Source organism: Trachurus japonicus, chromosome 4, assembly GCF_045865225.1.
Source record: "Trachurus japonicus isolate A0001 chromosome 4, Traja_1.0".
NCBI lineage: Eukaryota > Metazoa > Chordata > Actinopteri > Carangiformes > Carangidae > Trachurus > Trachurus japonicus.
In genome coordinates, this window is record NC_140910.1 from 342,926 (window position 1) to 350,703 (window position 7,778).

General features: G+C 44.4%; 1 long non-coding RNA gene across 1 annotated transcript; it reads left to right on the forward strand.

Annotated features, from left to right (window-relative positions):
• The first annotated feature begins 2,933 nt into the window (after nucleotides 1–2,933).
• LOC146988142 (uncharacterized) lies at nucleotides 2,934–6,737 on the forward strand. The gene is made up of 4 exons (XR_015035674.1): nucleotides 2,934–3,059; nucleotides 3,693–4,050; nucleotides 5,034–5,081; nucleotides 6,490–6,737. It is a non-coding gene; the product is annotated as an uncharacterized LOC146988142 (long non-coding RNA).
• The last annotated feature ends 1,041 nt before the right edge of the window (nucleotides 6,738–7,778 follow it).

Genomic DNA, 7,778 nt, shown 5'->3' on the forward strand with positions numbered 1-7,778 from the left:
GGGAAAACTCCATAGAAAACCCTTTTAACAGGTAAAAAAAATTTGGAGAAACCTCAGGGTGAGCAACAGAGGAGGGATCCCTCACCCAGGACGGGCAGACCTGCAACAGAGGTTCTACACAGACAAAAACAGTTTACAACACATAATGTGCAGAACATGAAGTGGTTAATGGGAGCTGAAAGAAGGCAGAGAAGGCCGGTGTAACAGCAGGAAGAGGGGAAGGGTACGATACAAGCGGAGGAGGTTGGTGCAGATGGATGGAACTCTGGAGAATCTGTGGAAACAGAGAGAGAGAGAGAGACTGAGGATCAAACTCCATGGAGTAGCAGATAATGATAATGACAATTCACTCTGCGTGAACTCTGCAAAATGGAGAGCAGTCCCACCAGCAGTCTAGGCCTGTAGCAGTATGTGGTTCAGAGCCACCTGAACCAGCCCAAACTATAAACCCTGTCATAGAGGAAGGTTATACGTAACGTTATAAGTGAACAGAAGGATTTTGAAGTCTATTCTAAATCCTACAGGAAGCCAATGGAGAGAAGCTAAAGTGGGAGAGATGTGCTCTCTCTTCCTAACTCCAGTCAGTAGCCTCACTTCAGCGTTCTGGTTTGCTATAGCTCCCATTTTGTTCGCTGTGGCCGTTTCCGTCACATATTAAAGCGGGTCAAGCGGCGTCTTCCCCAGCACTAAGCCCTTTTTGGAGAACAGAGAGAAAGCGATGAATCTGTGGCACACGAAATGCTGTATTATTATTTTTTTGGTCTTCCTTGAAAAAATAAAATGAGCAAAGCAACCTGAAACATGTTGAGTTGTGTATCCTTTTGTTTTTAATCATTTGTTCTCAATAATAATAACAATTTTGTAACGTGCAAATCCTTCAAACCGACTTGTGTTGTAAGTTTTTGTCCTGAAGACTGCTTTGTCATCTGGGAGAAACAGTCCAGACTCAAACATGGGTAGTGGCGAGCATTGGCTCGCTTTACCTCGGAGGGGGAAGGGGTCAAAAATGCACTGCTCAGAGCAAAGGAGAGTGTCAGGATGTGTGGAGAAGGACCCAAACGCAGACAGCCAGGATACCAGGCTTAGGACAAAGACACAGACCATATCACATAAGAAAAAAAGACAGGAATCCAATGTGAAACAGGAGTAACACGAGTAGAAGATGCAGAGAAGAGTCATCTGGCCCTGGTCATGTGGCACACGAAATGCTGTATTATTATTTTTTTGGTCTTCCTTGAAAAAATAAAATGAGCAAAGCAACCTGAAACATGTTGAGTTGTGTATCCTTTTGTTTTTAATCATTTGTTCTCAATAATAATAACAATTTTGTAACGTGCAAATCCTTCAAACCGACTTGTGTTGTAAGTTTTTGTCCTGAAGACTTGAGGAAAGGATGTTGGTATCAACAAAATTCTATCACAAGAGTGGAGTTGAGGGTAGAACAGTAAAACTTTATTCACCCCCGCAGGGAAATTCAGGTGTCAGAGAGCTTACAAGACAGATAACAACAGCCACACTACCAAATTCATGAGCACAGTGGCAAGGCAGGGGATTTACTTTGTTTTTTTTTTACAAACAGTTTGTCTCAAAGATTTTTTTTTTAACATAGCATCATAATAACATCGTCTGCCCTTAGACCCTCACATCGACTGAGGGAAAACTCCATAGAAAACCCTTTTAACAGGTAAAAAAAATTTGGAGAAACCTCAGGGTGAGCAACAGAGGAGGGATCCCTCACCCAGGACGGGCAGACCTGCAACAGAGGTTCTACACAGACAAAAAACAGTTTACAACACATAATGTGCAGAACATGAAGTGGTTAATGGGAGCTGAAAGAAGGCAGAGAAGGCCGGTGTAACAGCAGGAAGAGGGGAAGGGTACGATACAAGCGGAGGAGGTTGGTGCAGATGGATGGAACTCTGGAGAATCTGTGGAAACAGAGAGAGAGAGAGAGACTGAGGATCAAACTCCATGGAGTAGCAGATAATGATAATGACAATTCACTCTGCGTGAACTCTGCAAAATGGAGAGCAGTCCCACCAGCAGTCTAGGCCTGTAGCAGTATGTGGTTCAGAGCCACCTGAACCAGCCCAAACTATAAACCCTGTCATAGAGGAAGGTTATACGTAACGTTATAAGTGAACAGAAGGATTTTGAAGTCTATTCTAAATCCTACAGGAAGCCAATGGAGAGAAGCTAAAGTGGGAGAGATGTGCTCTCTCTTCCTAACTCCAGTCAGTAGCCTCACTTCAGCGTTCTGGTTTGCTATAGCTCCCATTTTGTTCGCTGTGGCCGTTTCCGTCACATATTAAAGCGGGTCAAGCGGCGTCTTCCCCAGCACTAAGCCCTTTTTGGAGAACAGAGAGAAAGCGATGAATCTGTGGCACACGAAATGCTGTATTATTATTTTTTTGGTCTTCCTTGAAAAAATAAAATGAGCAAAGCAACCTGAAACATGTTGAGTTGTGTATCCTTTTGTTTTTAATCATTTGTTCTCAATAATAATAACAATTTTGTAACGTGCAAATCCTTCAAACCGACTTGTGTTGTAAGTTTTTGTCCTGAAGACTGCTTTGTCATCTGGGAGAAACAGTCCAGACTCAAACATGGGTAGTGGCGAGCATTGGCTCGCTTTACCTCGGAGGGGGAAGGGGTCAAAAATGCACTGCTCAGAGCAAAGGAGAGTGTCAGGATGTGTGGAGAAGGACCCAAACGCAGACAGCCAGGATACCAGGCTTAGGACAAAGACACAGACCATATCACATAAGAAAAAAAGACAGGAATCCAATGTGAAACAGGAGTAACACGAGTAGAAGACGCAGAGAAGAGTCATCTGGCCAGACCCAAAAAAGGTAGTGGAGAGAGCATTGGCTGGCCTTACCTCGGAGGAGGAGGTGTCAACGATGCACTACTCAGAGCAAAGGAGAGTAGTTAGCCTGCATAACTCTGCTCTCTCAGTCCGTGTAGAAAATGTTTATACAAACCTCCTCCTGCCCTGACTCTTCTGCTGTAAAGGTACAGACGGCCCGTAGGGAGAATGGATCCATAGAAAGAGTGGGGTAAGTAGTATTATTTTATTATATATATTTTTTCCCCCCCTTTTTTACTATATGTGCAAGCAAGGGGAATTACTGTGATGCACGCCTCCAACTAAAAATGTGTACATTTAGTAGTTCTGGATCTTGTGCATCCCTGGGAAAAATCCCTTTGTATCTTAAAATAAACCGTTTGAGAAATATAGCTTAAGAAAAAAGACCAAAAAAGTGCTTTTATGGCACAGCTTGCCTCTAGTGGGAGATAAGTTGTTCCATTAGAGAAACTACACTGGGATAAATTGTGCCATTGGTAACAATGAATATTTCCCATTTCACATTTCCCTTCTTCCCTTCTTACAACGACCGGAGCTGTTGGTGCCTGTCTCCATTGCAGGAACAACCCCCTCCCCCGCCTCACACACACAGACACACACAGAGACATGCATGTATGCCTGTCCCCACTGCATAGAATCATGCAAAGCACAAAAAAGATGTGTGAACTGTTTTCAAAGATGTCTATAATTGTTTAAACTGTAATCGAAAAAAAAAAAAACCATTGGTCATAGAAATTTTGCTTGAGAAGTTTAAAAAAAACTTTTTTTTGTTTTTACTTAAATGAAATTATCCCTAAAGCCACGTTCTCTCTGTTCTTTGCAGGATGAGTGAAATGGATGCCTCTTCAAAAATATGGGCGCAAATTACCCCACTCTCCCCTACCACTGAATTGTAGATTCGTTGGGTCAACTCTGTGCCATGAATTTGCTCTGCTCTTACACTGAACCAGTTGCATTCACAAATTCATTAGCTCATCTTCCTGACTGAACAACTGTGCTGATTGGACTTGGAGCTGGTTTTTTGTAAGAGCATAACAGATATATGGCACAGAAATATCCCACCTAAAAGCTGGGGAAAGTGTGGCGGAGCGATGAGGACAGCTGGACTGCAAAACATTGACTCTTGCTGCTGTAGAGGTGCAGACAGTCAGTATGGAGAATGGATCCACAGAAAGAGTGGGGTAAGTAGTATATATATTATTTTATTATATATATATATATATTTTTGCTTTTTTGCTATATGTGCCGTTAAAGCAAGGGGGATTACTATGATGCACGCCTCCAACTAAAAATGTGTACATTTAGTAGTTCTGGATCTTGTGCATCCCTGGGAAAAATCCCTTTGCATCTTAAAATAAACCGTTTGAGAAATATAGCTTAAGAAAAAAGACCAAAAAAGTGCTTTTATGGCACAGCTTGCCTCTAGTGGGAGATAAGTTGTTCCATTAGAGAAACTACACTGGGATAAATTGTGCCATTGGTAACAATGAATATTTCACATTTCACATTTCCCTTCTTCCCTTCTTACAACGACCGGAGCTGTTGGTGCCTGTCTCCATTGCAGGAACAACCCCCTCCCCCGCCTCACACACACAGACACACACAGAGACATGCATGTATGCCTGTCCCCACTGCATAGAATCATGCAAAGCACAAAAAAGATGTGTGAACTGTTTTCAAATATGTCTATAATTGTTTAAACTGTAATCGGAAAAAAAAAAACATTGGTCATAGAAATTTTACTTGAGAAGTTTAAAAAAAAAACCTTTTTTTTTGTTTTTACTTAAATGAAATTATCCCTAAAGCCACGTTCTCTCTGTTCTTTGCAGGATGAGTGAAATGGATGCCTCTTCAAAAATATAATTATAAATAAAATATGGGCGCAAATTACCCCACTCTCCCCTACCACTGAATTGTAGATTCGTTGGGTCAACTCTGTGCCACGAATTTGCTCTGCTCTTACACTGAACCAGTTGCATTCACAAATTCATTAGCTCATCTTCCTGACTGAACAACTGTGCTGATTGGACTTGGAGCTGGTTTTTTGTAAGAGCATAACAGATATATGGCACAGAAATATCCCACCTAAAAGCTGGGGAAAGTGTGGCGGAGCGATGAGGACAGCTGGACTGCAAAACATTGACTCTACTGCTGTTTCAAACAGCCAGCTGAGGAATAGATCCACGGCTGGAAGGTGAGCTAATGAACAAATGTACCTGGTTCAGTGACAGAGCAGAACAAATTACTGTAGCAGAACGACTTGACTCACTGGCTGTACTAGCTCCTGTATAACATACTCTTGACATTTTGTGTTTAAAACGTTTCCTCTTTTTTTTTCTTTTTCTGTTTACAGTGTCCACTGCACATGAAGACAAGAGGGCAAAGAAGAACACTACACCGCCCTACAAAGCAAAAAGGCAGTAACTGCATTTTTGGTATGGTGCCACATTTTTGGCAAGTAATACAGAGCAAGAATACAGTAACTGCAAAATAGGGGTAAAACATCAAATCAAATATGAGAATTAATATGTACAAAGAATAAGCTAATACAAAGTAACAAAACTGTCTCATGTCCAATAATCTACCTATAACTACTTAGGCTGGACAACAGGATAACTTTAAAGTCATTTTTCTCAGTTCGGAACTCTGCGTAGTTACTGCCTTTTTGCTTTGTAGGGCAGAACAGCTGTGCCAGTTTGCAACACAAAACAGTACCTGTGAATCAGGGAAAGGCTAAAATGGTGGAAGATTGAGGTCTTCGGACCTGCAACCCACAAACCACTAGCATCTCCTTTTTACGTTGCAAGCTACCAGCTGAAGATGGACATGTTTGAGGGGGGGGGAGAGGTGAGGAGCTGCAATTCCTCTGTGTTCCTGTTAGAAGTGGAGAGGAGAGGAGAGGAGGGTAACAGTAACACGGTGGAATTGCAGCTCATCTACTGTCTTCCTTATCTTCAAACATGCCCATCTTTACAGAGAGGAGTTAAGATTCCAGTGGTCGGCTCCTCATGTCCCCCCCCCCCTGGTTCAGCCTGGTTAAGCCTGCTTCAGCACTGGAGCTGTCCAGCGTTGGAGCCGACCAACACCTGGATCTCCTCTCTGTGAAGACACGGCCCGAAGAGCGCGGAAAAGAGAAGACTACAGCGTTCATCGTGTCCGGCTCCTGGGCTCCTCTCCTCTCCTCTCCTCTCCTCCTTCTCTACAAACATCTCCATATTTACAGAGAGGAGCAAAGATTCCAGTAGACGGCTCGTCATGTCCCCGGGGGGTTGGGCCTGGTTCAGCACTGGAGCTGTCCAGCATTGGAGCCGTCCAGCGGACGGCTCCTCACTTCCCCCGGGGGGGGGGGGGGCCTGGTTCAGCACTGGAGCTGTCCAGCATTGGAGCTGTCCAGTGGACAGCTCGTCATGTCCCCGGGGGGGTTGGGCCTGGTTCAGCACTGGAGCTGTCCAGCATTGGAGCCGTCCAGCGGACGGCTCCTCACTTCCCCGGGGGGGGGGGGGCCTGGTTCAGCACTGGAGCTGTCCAGCATTGGAGCCGTCCTGGATCTCCTCTCTGTGAAGACACGGCCCGAAGAGCGTGGAAAAGACAAGACTTCAGCGTTCATCGTCTCCGTGAAGACCAGAGGGCAAAGAAGAACATTACAGCTGTGCCAGTTTGCAACACAAAACAGTACCTGTGAATCAGGGAAAGGCTAAAATGGTGGAAGATTGAGGTCTTCGGACCTGCAACCCACAAACCACTAGCATCTCCTTTTTACGTTGCAAGCTACCAGCTGAAGATGGACATGTTTGAGGGGGGGAGAGAGGTGAGGAGCTGCAATTCCTCTGTGTTCCTGTTAGAAGTGGAGAGGAGAGGAGAGGAGGGTAACAGTAACACGGTGGAATTGCAGCTCATCTACTTTCTTCCTTATCTTCAAACATGCCCATCTTTACAGAGAGGAGTTAAGATTCCAGTGGTCGGCTCCTCATGTCCCCCCCCCCCTGGTTCAGCCTGGTTAAGCCTGCTTCAGCACTGGAGCTGTCCAGCGTTGGAGCCGACCAACACCTGGATCTCCTCTCTGTGAAGACACGGCCCGACTTCGGACCTGCAGACACCAAACCACTAGTATCCCCCCCGCCACACACACACACACACACACACACACACACACACACACACACACACACACACACACACACACACACACACACACACACACACACACACACACACACACACACACACACCCTAACCCTAACCCCTAACCCCTAACCCCTAACCCCTAACCCTAACCCTAACCCTAACACACACACACACACACACACACACACACACACACACACACACACACACACACACACACACACACACACACACACACACACACAGGCATGCATGCCTGTCCCCACTGCATAGAATCATACAAAGTACTAAAAATATATGTGAACTGTTTTCAAATATGTCTATAATTGTTTAAACTGTAATCGAAAAAAACATTGGTCATAGAAATTTTACTTGAGAAGTTAAAAAAAACAACTTTTTTTTTGTTTTTACTTAAATGAAATTATCCCTAAAGCCACGTTCTCTCTGTTCTTTGCAGGATGAGTGAAATGGATGCCTCTTCAAAAATATGGGCGCAAATTACCCCACTCTCCCCTACCACTGAATTGTAGATTCGTTGGGTCAACTCTGTGCCATGAATTTGCTCTGCTCTTACACTGAACCAGTTGCATTCACAAATTCATTAGCTCGTCTTCCTGACTGAACAACTGTGCTGATTGGACTTGGAGCTGGTTTTTTGTAAGAGCATAACAGATATATGGCACAGAAATATCCCACCTAAAAGCTGGGGAAAGTGTGGCGGAGCGATGAGCGATCCACGGCTGGAAGGTGAGCTAATGAACAAATGTACCTGGTTCAGTGACAG